Genomic DNA, 12922 nt, shown 5'->3' with positions numbered 1-12922 from the left:
TCACTCAGTTTGCTGAGATCTTTTTGTAGTTCTTCACAATCCCTTTTGGTTTTGACTGTCCTGAACAACTTGGTGTCATCTGCAAACTTTGCCACCTCACTGCTTACCTCATTTTCTAGATCATTGATGAACAAGTTGAACAGGATCGGTCCCAGGACTGACCCCTGGGGAACACCACTAGTTACCCTCCTCCATTGTGAAAATTTACCATTTATTCCAACCCTTTGTTTTCTGTCTTTTAACCAATTCCTGATCCATGAAAAGATCTTTCCTCCTATCCCATGACCGCCTAATTTACATAAAAGCCTTTGGTGTGGGACCATGTCAAAGTCTTTCTGGAAATCTAGGTATATTATGTCCACTGGGTGCCCCTTTTCCGCATGTTTATTAACCCCTTCAAAGAATTCTAATAGATTAGTTAGAAACGACTTCCCTCTGCAGAAATCATGCTGACTTTTGCCCAACAATTCATGCTCTTCTACATGCCTTGCAATTTTATTCTTTACTATTGTTTCTACTAATTTGCCTGGTACTGATGTTAGACTTATTGGTCTATAATTGCCAGGGTCTCCTCTGGAGCCTTTTTTAAATACTGGCGTTATATTGGCCGTCTTCCAGTCATTGGGTACTGAAGTGGATTTAAAGGATAGGTTACAAACCAGTGTTAATAACTCCGCAATTTCACATTTGAAATTGCCCCTGAGCTCTATGGTCGCCACGTGCAGCGGCCCCTTAAAGCTCCCCGCCCCCTGTGTTCCTCTGCAGGAAGCTGAGAGCGCGTGCAGGCGGCAGCACAGCCACATGGCCAGCCTGCACGCCCCTCTGCAGCCCCTGTCCACCACCCCCGCAGCGATGGCTGCTCACCAGCCCCCCAAGCGCCCCCAGGGCACCCCCCACAAGGGGAGCCATGGCTCCCAGGCAGCCAGCCAGCCTGGGAAAAGGCAGCAGGGCCCCTCCTGGATGGAGGCCAAGATCCGGGACCTGCTGGGGCTCTGGGGTGAGTAGGAAGTGCTCCAGGTAATGGGGAGCAAGAGGTGGAACGTGGATGCATTCGCTCGGCTGGCTGAGGGCCTGGCTGCCCAGGGTCACCCCGACCACACTCCTGACCATGTCAGGAGTAAGGTTAAGGAGCTGTGGCAGGGTTACGCCCAGGCCCAGGATGCGGCCAGCCTATCTGGGGCCGCCCCCGCCACTTGCCCCTTTTACAGGGAGCTCAGGTCCATCCTGGGCCCCCAGTACACCTCCTCCCCGCCAGCCACTCTTGACACCTCAGCCGATGAGCCCCAGCAGGCCCCGGAGACAGAGTCCGCCCCAGAGGCAAGTCCCGCACCCCAGGGGCCCCCCCAGGAGCTCACCCCTGGGACACCGGAGGAGGAGGAGGGGGAATCCTCCTCCAGTGATGGGGGGCTCCACGTCGCCCTCCCATCCCGGAGCTCCAGCAGGGCATCCGCCCAGAGGGTGGCCCCCAACCGTGGGAGCGGACCGTCAGGTATGTACCGCCCCCCGGTGCACACCCCTGGGGTTAAGGGGCGGGGACAAGAGACATGACCAGGGCCCTCCACATGCCCAGATGACCATGGCCCCAAGGACAGCAGTGGCATGTCCCTCAGAAGAGTGCATCAGCCCCTGCCCCCCAGCAGGACAGTGCCATGCCCCATCCCTGGGGATGGGGGGAGCGGAACCTAGGGTCCCCCAGGGGGGGAACACCCATCAGCAGCAGCAGCGGCATCTCCCGGGGACGGGGATGGGGAACCATCAGCAGAGGGGTGGGGGGGACAAGGGCCACGGCTCAGGGCCCACACTAACGGCTGTCTCCACTCTTCTTCCCCCCTGTGTTCCGCAGCCGCTCCATCGGAGGGTCCGGAGAGCACCGGCGAGGTGTCAGTGGTCCCGGAGCACCCACCGGGGCCATCTGTCCAGGCCAGCCCCTCGGCGGAGCACCAGCCAGCCCCAGGACGAGGCCGACAAAGGAGGAGCTACCAGAGGATGGCAACAGACCCCCAGCTGCTCGCGACCCTCCGGCAGCAGCTGGAGGTGTCGGAGAGGCGCTTGCGGGTGGAGGAGTGGTGGCTGGAGCTCCAGGAGTGAGCGCTGGCCTGGCGCCAGGAGGCATGGGGGGCCTTCATGCGCACATTTGAGCGCATAGCAGAATACCTGGCCCCCCATGCCGCTCTGCCTGCCGCTCTGCCTGCCACTCTGCCCGCCACTCCAACCACCGTCCCACCTCCGTCCGCCACCCTGGGGCCTTCTGCCTAGGGGGGCCTGGGGCCTGCAGACACTCGCCGGCCATATATGCTGGTTTGCCCGGCCCCCACCCAGCCTCGGCCAGGGCTCAGGCTGAGGTGAGGGTAGCGCCCTCCAACCCCGGGCGCCGGACAGTACAGGGTGCAGGGCCAAGGACGTGCCCCCCCTTTGTACATATCCCCCATCATATATTTGTATATAGTTTGTGTTAGACCCCTGTTCTTTTATGGTACCGGCCCCCCCATGTAAATAGTTCCCCCCTTTTGTTCTACTATATATATATATATATAAATAAGAGAATTCACTGTTTTTTGGTTTCAAAAACAACAGGTCCATTTTTATTTGCAAGAAAAGTGGGGGGGTTGCTCTTGGGTGCTCTGTGGTGTGGGCATGGGGGCAGGGAGTGTTGTGGAGGATGGGGGGGTGCAGTGGGTGGCCTGCCAGCATTCACCCCGTGGCCTGGTCAAAATGGGCCCGCAGGGCCTCCCGGACCCGGATCCCCTCAGGGTCCATCTGGCGACTGGGGGCAGCGGGTGGCTGCACGTCGGCCCTGCCAGCCTCCACAGCCCAGCCCTGGAAGAATGCCTCCCCCTTGCTCTCGACCAGGTTGTGGAGTGCGCTGCACGCGCCCACAACCTGGGGGATGTTGGTGGGGCCTGCATCCAATCGGGTGAGGAGACACCTCCAGCGCCCTTTGAGGCGGCCAAAAGTGCACTCGACCACCTGGCGCGCATGGTTCAAGTGTGCGTTGAAGCTGTCCTGGCTGGCTGAGAGATGGCTCGTGTAAGGGTGCATGAGCCAGGGCCGGAGGGGGTACGCCGTGTCTGCGACAATGCAGAGGGGCATGGTGGTGTCCCCCACAGGGATCTCCCACTGGGGGATGTAGGTCCCCGCCTCCAGCCGGCGGCACAGGCCCAAATTCCTGAACACCCGGGCGTTGTGGGAGCTGCCAGACCAGCCAACATAAATGTCCAGGAAGCGGCCCCGGCTGTCCACCAAGGCCTGGAGGACCACCGAATGGTAGCCCTTCCTGTTCAGGAAGCGTCCTCTGCTGTGCTCCGGAGCATGGATGGAGATATGGGTCCCATCCAGAGCCCCAAAGCAATTTGGGAACCCCAGGCTGGCGAACCCCACGATGGCGGCATCCGGGTCCCCAAGTCGCACGACCTGTGGAGGACCAGGGCGTTGATGGCGTGGGCGACCTGCAGGGGAAGGACATGGGAGAGCACCAGTGAGGGGTGTGCAGGGTGTGTCTGGCCCTCCGCCCCAGGGCTGCCCTCCGCCCCAGGGCTGCCCTCCACCCCAGGGCTCCCCTCCCCCAGGGCTCCTCTCCCCCAGGCCTTCCCCGGGTCCTTTTACCTCCATGAGGACAGCCTCAACGGTGGCCTTGCCCATGCCAAATTGCTGCCCCACGGATCTGTAGCTGTCTGGAGTGGCCAGCTTCCAGACAGCGATGCCGACCCGTTTCTCGACCGTGAGGGTACGCCACATGGAGGTGTCCTGGTGCCTCAGTGTAGGGGTGAGCCACTGGCAGAGCTCCAGGAATGTCTGCCGGCTCATGCGGAAATTCTGGAGCCAGCGCTTGTTGTCCCACTCGCCAAGTACCAGCCGCTCCCACCAGTCGGTGCTCGTGAGGTAGCTCCACAGCCGGCGGCGTGTGCAGCGGGTGGTGGTGGTCAGAGGGCAGCAAGGTCTGGGGCTGCTTCCTCCTCCCCTGGGGGCAGCTCCTCTTCCGCAAATAGAAGGTGGTCAGCTGCCTCCTGCATAGCATTGAGCAGGGCAAGCACTGCTCCTGCAGGGGCGGGTGTGTGGACCTCTGGTGGCTGCTGCTGCTGCTGCTGCTGCTGGGGGTCCATACTGCTTCGACAGGTGTGCATGCCTGTGGCTCTGCAGACCGCGTGCTGTGCAGGTTGAGTGTGTCTGGGAGGGGCCCTTTAAGGGAGCGGCTAGCTGTTGCCCCGGAAGCGCTAGTCTGCCCTGTGACCCTGTCTGCAGCTGTTCCTGGCACCTTTATTTCGATGTGGGCCGCTTTGGCGTGTAGACGCTCCCCTGCAGCGCCTACTTCGAAGTAGTGCTGCCCAACGTTGACGTTGAACGTCAACGGCACCAGCCCTGGAGGACGTGTAGACACTATTCATCGAAATAGCTTATTTCGATTTCTCTACATCGAAATAAGCTATTTCGATGTAGCATACACGTGTAGACGTAGCTCTGATGTCTTATTTATGTCCATTTATTCTTTTACGTAGAGACTGTCCAGTTTGGCCAATGTAAATTGCAGTGGGGCATTGCTGGCACATGATGTTATACATGATGGAGGGAGAGAGGGATAGCTCAGTGGTTTGAGCCTTGGTTGGCTAAACCCAGGGTTGTGAGCTCAATCTCTGAAGAGGCCATTTAGAGATTGAGGTAATTAGATGTCAGGGGTGGTGCTTGGTCCTGCCAAGAGGGCAGGGAACTGAACTAGGTGACCTCCCAAGGTCCCTTCCAGCTGTAGGAGATGCATACCTCTAATTATTATTAATAAACACATTATATTAGTAGATGTGCAGATAAAGGAGCCCCTGATGGCATGGTTCATGTTAGGTCCTGTGATGATATCACTAGTGTAGATATATGAGCAGAGTTGGCAGCGGGGCTTGTGGCAGGGATTGGTTCCAGGCTTAGAGTTATTGTTTTGTGATCTATCGTGCATGGTGAGGATTTGTTTAAGGTTGGCAGGCTGTCTGTAGGCGAGGACAGGCCTGCCTCCCAAAGTCTGTGAGAGTGAAAGATCACTGTTCAGGATGGGTTGCAGATCACTGATGATGCATTGGAGAGGCCTTAGGTGGGGGCTGTATGTGATGGTCAGTGGTGTTCTCTTGTTTTCCTTGCATGGCCTGTCTTGTAGAAGGTGGCTTCTGGGTACCTGTCTGGCTCTGTCAATCTGTTTCCTCACTTCCTTAGGTGGGTATTGTAGTTTGAGAAAACCTTGGTAAAGGTCTTGTAGGTGTTTGTCTCTGATGGATCAGAGCAAATATGGTTGTACCTTAGTGCCTGGCTGTATGCAATGGATTGTGTAGTATGCCCTGGATGGAAGCTGGAGGCATGTAGATAAGCAAAGCGGTCCGTGGGTTTTCGGTATAGGGTGGTATTTATGTGACCATTGCTTATCTGCACAGTAGTGTCCAGGAAGTAAATCTCTTGTGTGGACTGGTCCAGGCTAAGGTTGATGGTGGGGTGGAAACTGATGCAGATACAGACTAACATGGCTACCTCTCTGATACTTGTCATCATGCAAGGCACTGCATTTAGCCGTATTGAGTGGAAATCCATCAACCTCATGAAAAACTCCTCTGAAACCACCCCTGCCCCACTCATGCATCTGATGAAAGACATTACAGTGAATAATATAGGCTCCTACTCATGGCAATGCCATTGTTTACACCAGTGAAACTCAGCCTGAGACCCTTGAGCTGCAAGTGGCTCTTAACGTGTGCCTCTTGTGGCTCTTCTAGCACAATATTAAAATTATATGTGATTTAATTATTAATTAGTCTAAGTTATTCACCAATCAGGATGGTTTTACTGGGTTATTACCCAACTGTAATTGATAAAATAATAATACTGGGGTCAGTCATTTTGCTGTGAGAATACATAAAAATAGTAAAAGAAAAATGCATTCACACAAACGTGGCTCTTGAATAATGATAATCACTAATATAGCTGCTGAACCAGAGATCTGAATATCACTGGTTTACACCATCCTTCTCCATCATTCTGCATGATATTCTCTGTGCGAGGCTATTAATAGCAGGGTTTGCATATTCATTGGAATGGTTACCATTCCTTATGCAATAACTTGTTTTTTGGTTTGCACACAAAATAGAATGTTTTCTTGTCTGGTCTTGTTGGTTTCTCAGCCAGCTATTATGAAGGGAAATTTCGTACCTTAAGTGGAGTTCTCAAATAGCACAGAAGACCTTCCTTCCTCTGAAGCCTCCATGAACTTACAGTTTGTAAGCTTTGATTTGCTTTTTCAATAAGATTACCTTATGATTTTTTCCCATCAAGCAAAAATGGAAAGACCCTTACTTACCAGTATCCCCATGCTCCAGCCTATGTTGTTGAGTCGTAAACTGTTGCAACATGGGAAGTGCTTGTTTGTTTTCTGATGCAGATCTGTGATCTTCTTGTAGGTTGTTTTGGGGGCAAAAGGAGGTTTAGAAATACTCTTCCTTTCCATTGTTGCATTTCCTGCAAAACTCTCCTCTACTCATTTCTGTTTTGTGGGTTAATATCACATTTCTTCCCATTCACTAATTTACACACAAAAAGAAAAAAAGTCATGGCTATGCCATATTCCCTTCTCCTTCTCGTTTCTGACGAGCTGTAACTACATACTTGTATTCTATTTCATTTGAGTCTAGGGAAATTTGGAAGTGTCACATTTTAGGTCTCTTTCAATACCTGTGCACAAAATGTAGTTAAGCTCAATTTTCCCATTATTTCATTTGGTTAAAAAAGTGAGAGTTTGAAGCATCAATTGACCAATATGGGAACAATCTAACAAGGGAAATAGGTTTGTCTCTCTGCTATGACATCTACAACTCATGCTTTTTACTTGGTCCTGTAACACAAGAACTAGGGATCACCAAATGAAATTAACAGGTAGCAGTATTGAAACAAACAAAAGGAGGCATTTCTTCATGCAACGCACAGTCAACCTGTGGAACTCCTTGTCAAAGGATATTGCGCAAGCCGGGACTTTAAGAGGATTCAAAAAAGAGCTAGATAAATTGATGGAGGATAGGTCCATCAATGGCTATTAGGCTAGATGAGCAGGGATGGTGTCCCTTGCCTCTGTCAGAAGCTGGGAATGGGTGACAGGGCATGGATCACATGATGATTGCTTGTTCTGTTCCTTCCCTTTGGGGCACCTGGCATTTGCCCACTGTTGGAAGACAGGATACTGGGCTAGATGGATTGGACCCAGTATGGCCACTCATGTTCTGAGACCTACCGGACAATATGAGGCAGCCCAATGCAGCAGATTAAATATCTCCAACTCCAAACTCTGCCCATGAATAGGAAGGCATAGGACATGGAGCTGTTCTTCCCACCCTCACTAGGCACACACACATCAGGAAAAGAGAGCATGGGAGGTCAATGATTCTCTTTCAGCATATATCATCTGTGGTGGAAGGGGCTGGGAACTACAACCCACCTCTCAGCCTTAATAACAGCTGTATTCACCTATCTGTTTGCTCCCCTAGATAGCCTTTGTATGTGCCTCATAGTCATTAATGAACTATATGCCCGTGAGTTGGTAATTATTACATTTTGGATGTGGGGAACTGAGGCACGGAAAGGTTCAATGACTTGGCCAATGTCACACAAGAGGTGTTTGGCAGAGCCAGAAGTTGAGCGCAGGACACCTTAGATCAGTGAGGACAGCCTGTGGCCCATTAGGGTGAGCCACTGTTGGGCCACCAGACGGTTCATTTACATCAAGTGCCCCCCAGGCAGCGCCTCCTGCAGCTCCTAGTGGCCATGGTTTGCTGTTCCCAGGCAATGGGAGCTGGGGGCAGCACAGGCCAGCTGTGACCTGCCGCTTCCTGCAGCTCCCTGTGGCTTGGCATGGCATATTGTGGCCTCTCAGAGCTGCAGGGAGCCATGCCTGTGGATGCTTAAGGTAAACAAACGGTCTTATAGCCTGCCAGTGGCTTATCCTCATGGCCCACAGGTTGCCACCACTGTCTTAGATCCAGCCCAGTGTCTGAGACCAAGGCCACCATAGGATCACAGTGGGAGCAGGAAATAATATGGCTGTAACCATACTGCTAATCTGTGATCTTTTGCTTACACCCACCCACTAAGTGGCAGCATGATGCAGAGAAGCACCATGGACTGAGGTGCGGTGAAGAAGGAATTAAGTACATAAGTATTTTTAATTACTGCAAGTGGTCAGGTACTTTGCTCTGGAAGTCAGCCCTTCCAAAGCCACAGCACTGACGCTCTACTAATCCTGGAGTGGAAGAAGTCCCTACTGAACCACCAGCCCAACACCCTTCGGCATCTGGACTGACTCAGGCCACCTACTGATCACAGCTGTGCCTGCTTACCATAGATATCATAGTCATGGGTGGCACAGTGGAGGTCATCAAGATATTACTTTCAGACTCTTCTTGTTTCTCACAACTCCACTAATGTAATATCCCCAATGTTGTTACGCCGTGTTCTTTTGGTTGTTACTTTGTTATTTTGCCTTTTTTGCTTTATGATATGCCCACATTTATTCTAATCGGTTTAACCTGGCTAGATACAGTGTTTCTAATTTCTAGACTCCATTTGGCTAAGGACATGCCAGTCTGAAGTCTGTGTACCTCTAGCATTGTGCTTTAACTGAAACAGCTGTGAACTGCAATAACTGAATAGATGAATTATGCTAAAACTGCCTGGATACTACAAACAAAAAAGGGCACTTTTCATGAAATGTTTTAATCTGGCTGAAAATACTATTTTTAAGAGTTTACCGACAATCTTTTTATTATTTCAGGTCAACAGAAATCAAGTTGGAAGCAGGAAAAGAGGAAGTCCAATGGTAGATAAATACACATGCTCAGGAAATGTGAGACATTTAAGAAGAGGATTGTGCAACTGTGTCTTAGAGCCCAGAGTCTGAGAGTTCAGGGTCATGTTTCCGGAGCATATATAGGACACATGGACACACATAGCACACCCACTATTCAATCCATGCAAAAATTTCATTGTAATTGTACAGTAAGACAGAGCTTATGCTGGCTGAATGAGCACAAACTCTCCTTCCATAGCTTGAGGTAGGCTGAGTGCTGGTCTGTTGAGGAAATCCAATGTCTGCAAGGATCCTGAACAAGCAGTGCTGCCTAAGGCAAATCTGGAAGGAGAGGAGCTATGCTGGGGGTGTGGGAACATCTCCCTTCAGATGTCTCAGGATTCTTGTAGCTGAATTCTGAGTTTCTTGTTGAGTTTCAAGGCCAGACTCCTTGGGTGAGGCTGTGAGCCCTTGCAGTGAACTCCAGACTCTGTTCTCTTTTTCAATCACTTATGCCTCTGTCTTGGAATTTTTTATGTCATGGGAACATTTGGGACACTGTAGGCTAAAGAAAACAAGGGTTTATAATGGGACTGGATGTGAACTGCCCCCATAACATACAGCTTGATCTCTTCCCACTGGGTTTGGGGATGTGAATCAGGAAAGACACCACACAGAATTCCTTCTCACTCTACAGTCATCCCAGATTTCCCATTAATTACAGGTTCAGCTTTTCAGAGTGAAATTAAGAAGCTAATGGGATCCTGGAGCATAATATTATCTCGGATCATAGAATTATTCTCTGAGGAGCCTGAAGCTGTGCATCTATTATTGGTAAACCACAAGAAAAATTCCTGTGGTGAGCTAAGATTGCTTCTTCAAAAATGGAAAGCATTACAAGGTTAGATATTTTGCAGCAATCCATGTGCCCATATATGCTCACAATGTAAAGGGTGGCTGAAGTAAACTAATTATTTAGAAGTTAATAATTATGTCTATCAAGGTTTTCATGGTGCAGCCATCACTGCAGTATCTGAAGCCTTCCCACCATACTTTGGGGGTGTGTTTGTGATGAGGGTGTATGTTTTTGTTTTTCTCCTGTAAGTTTTATTCCTCGGGAGTTAGAAATCAAATAACAAACTAACTCAAGACAACTCTTCAAAGCTAACTCATGGTGCTTGCTTCATGCTAAAGTAAACAGGACTAGTTTCAGTAGAATATCACACTAACTGATGGGAAGCATGGAGAGATATGTATATGTACTATTTGGATAACTTTAGCTCAACAAAATGTAGACCTAATGGCTAATGTGAAGGTAATGGGACTGCCTCAGATATGAATTCATTTTTGTCTCTTCTTAAGACTGGAATGTAATATCTCTCTGATTTCTCTTGGCTTCTAGAAACTGGCACAGTTAATAAGATGATTCCTGTAGTAACTTTCCTGTGGCCAGATCCTTTGCCACTAAGATCCATAGGAGTCTTATCATTAACTTCACTGGGAAGAGGATTTGGCCCATGATGTTGACTATGACCCAGTTGTAATAATTGTGCTAGATATATGGAGAGCCACCTGTTCCCTCATGACATCTTTCTGAGGCCTTGTCTACACTAGACTCCCAGTCAATCTACCCTATGCAACTTCACTGTGCAAGTAGCGTAGCTGAGGTTGACATTCTCACGGTGGTATCTCCAATGCAGTTATGATGATGGGGATTGCTGTCCTATCAACTCTAGCTACTCTTCTCGTCCTGGTGGAGTACCAGAGTCAATGGGAGAATGCTTGGAGATTGATTTATCAAGTCTAAGAAGACACAATAAATCAATGGTCAGTGGATTGATCACAGCAGCGTTGAGCCACTGCATAATGGAGACAAGCCCTGAGTTATATTATTTATATGTTTTAACGTCATTCCCTTGTACATTCCTGGTGAGTCAAGAACCAGCGTGTGACTCTGTGTTATGCAGTTGTTTCTGAGACACCTACATATGACACTCAGTAAACTAGTGGTTCATCTGCTGAATGTTATGGTAGAAGTTGTTGGCAGCAGAAGAAAACATACTTTCCTGTGGTGAGGCATGTCTGCTATGCACTGCAGTATCACTGAGTGTATGTACTGTGTGGGAAGACCACTTTAATAATACAGTGAAGGCAGTGTTACCCAGCACTTTCTCAGCTGGAAAGCTCTATAAGCCAGCATTTCTGATCCTCATTGAAAGCCTGATTTACCGTCGAGCGGTGCAGGGGTCTCGGGCTCCCTACTTGGTGCCACATGGCTCTCTGGAAGTGGTGACATGTCCCTGATGCTCCTAGGCAGAGGAATGGCCACAGAAGACCCAGGCACTGCCTCCACCCTCAGCACTAGCTCTGCACCTTCCATTGGCCAGGAATCACAAACAGTGGGAGTCGGGGAGGGGAGCAGCTCCAGCAAGTTGGCGCAGTACATACAGTCACCGAGCTATGCCTCCACCTAGGAGCAGCAGGGACAGGTCACCACTCTCAGGCAGGCACCCTTATCGTTGCCCAGGTGTAGCTCTTAAACCCTTCCTGTGCCCCAGCCCCCTGCACCGAAACTCCCCCCAGAGCCTGTGCCCTGCACCCCATCCACATTCCAACTCTGAGCTTGGGACCCCTACCTGCACCCAAACTCTGCCCCTCTTTGTAAGCTGAAAGTTCTGACTTACCAGCACCCTCCAGACTGCCTGTGAAGAAAGCTTTTATGGTTGTATAAGCTGTACCTCCCTGGTCCTGCAACCTCAGGACCTCATCAGTCCCGACCAAGGGAATTTGATGGATCAAGGGAGGTCAAGCCTCTAGGGCTGCCAGCCTGCTGGCTGTGCTCCCTCCTGGCCACTGCACCACTCCCTGCCCCCATGCTGTGGAGTGGGCTCTGCTTCCTGCTCATGGGCCCAGCTCCCTGCCAGCCGGGGGGATTCTACTCCCTGCTCATCAGTCTGGCTCTCTGCTACCAGCCCACCATCTGAGCTCCCAGCTGCAGGGCTACAGGTGGGGCTTCCTGCCCCTAGTGGAGCTCTCTACCACCAGCCCACTGGCTGGGCTCCACTCCCAGCCCACCAGCCAGATCAGTTCAGTGCTGCTGGGGTATTTGGTCCAGGGTCTCTGGTCCAGCAACATCCGTGGTCCTTCTGGTTAGAGCGTGCCTGACCAGAGAGCTTCCCCCTGTAACACCTAGCTCTTTTCATCTGTAGATCTCAAAGTGTTCTACAAAGGAAATAAATACCATTCCCCCTCATTGGAGAGTGACATGCCTAATGTATTATGGGCTGCAAATTGATTTTCCAACCTGAGTATGTGGAGATCAATGTTTGCAATGGGCAGCTGCATCAGTCTGTCTGGTTGTGCTGCTGGCATTCCAGCGCCTTGCAACAAACAATGCACATGCTGAACTTCAAGTGACCTTGTTGTCTTGTGCTAATTGCTGGCTGATTACTGGCTAATCAGTGTCTTGTGTAAAGCAAGGAAGCCAAAACCACTTTGTGCTAGGCTGCACTTGGAAAGTGGGATGCATTTTTGTCATTTTCAGTGGTGTGCTATGATTACTCTTGAAAGGGACAATGAAACCTTGCAGCTGTAGGTAACTGATCAGTGTTCTCTTAGGATAGGTCACCATAGTCCTCTGCTCTGCAGCCCTCTGCAATGCACAAAGCAGCCTGAAACCCATTTGTGCTGTTCCCACAAGAGATGGGAGGCTGAAAAGAAAAGTGCCCTGTCTGGCCAATGGGCAACGGTGCCAACAGCCACTGCAGGCCCCAGGGCAAGATGGGAGAGGGGCCTGGCTCAGTGCCCTGGAAGGGGTGGATACAAGAGCAGAGGGGCAGGGCCAAGGGCAGTCAGCCATTAGCGCCACCTGGACTGCAGTGCTGGGACTCCCTGACTGTTGTGGGCAACCAGAGAAGCACTACTGCAGCATTTCAGATGGGCTTGGAACTCCAGCCATCACCCATTGCCAAAGTAGCAGCGGTGATGGCTGGAGCTCTGGGCCCCTTTGAAAGGCTGGGCCTTGGGGTAACTACCCTCTTGCTTTCCCCCTCCATTGATGGCCTTGCCAATGGAACAAATTTTACTCCATTACTTGAATGTAAATCTGGAGTAGACCCATTGAAA

Source organism: Carettochelys insculpta, chromosome 14 (assembly GCF_033958435.1).
Source record: "Carettochelys insculpta isolate YL-2023 chromosome 14, ASM3395843v1, whole genome shotgun sequence".
NCBI classification, from domain to species: Eukaryota; Metazoa; Chordata; order Testudines; family Carettochelyidae; genus Carettochelys; species Carettochelys insculpta.
Note: the sequence above shows the minus strand (reverse complement) of the source record.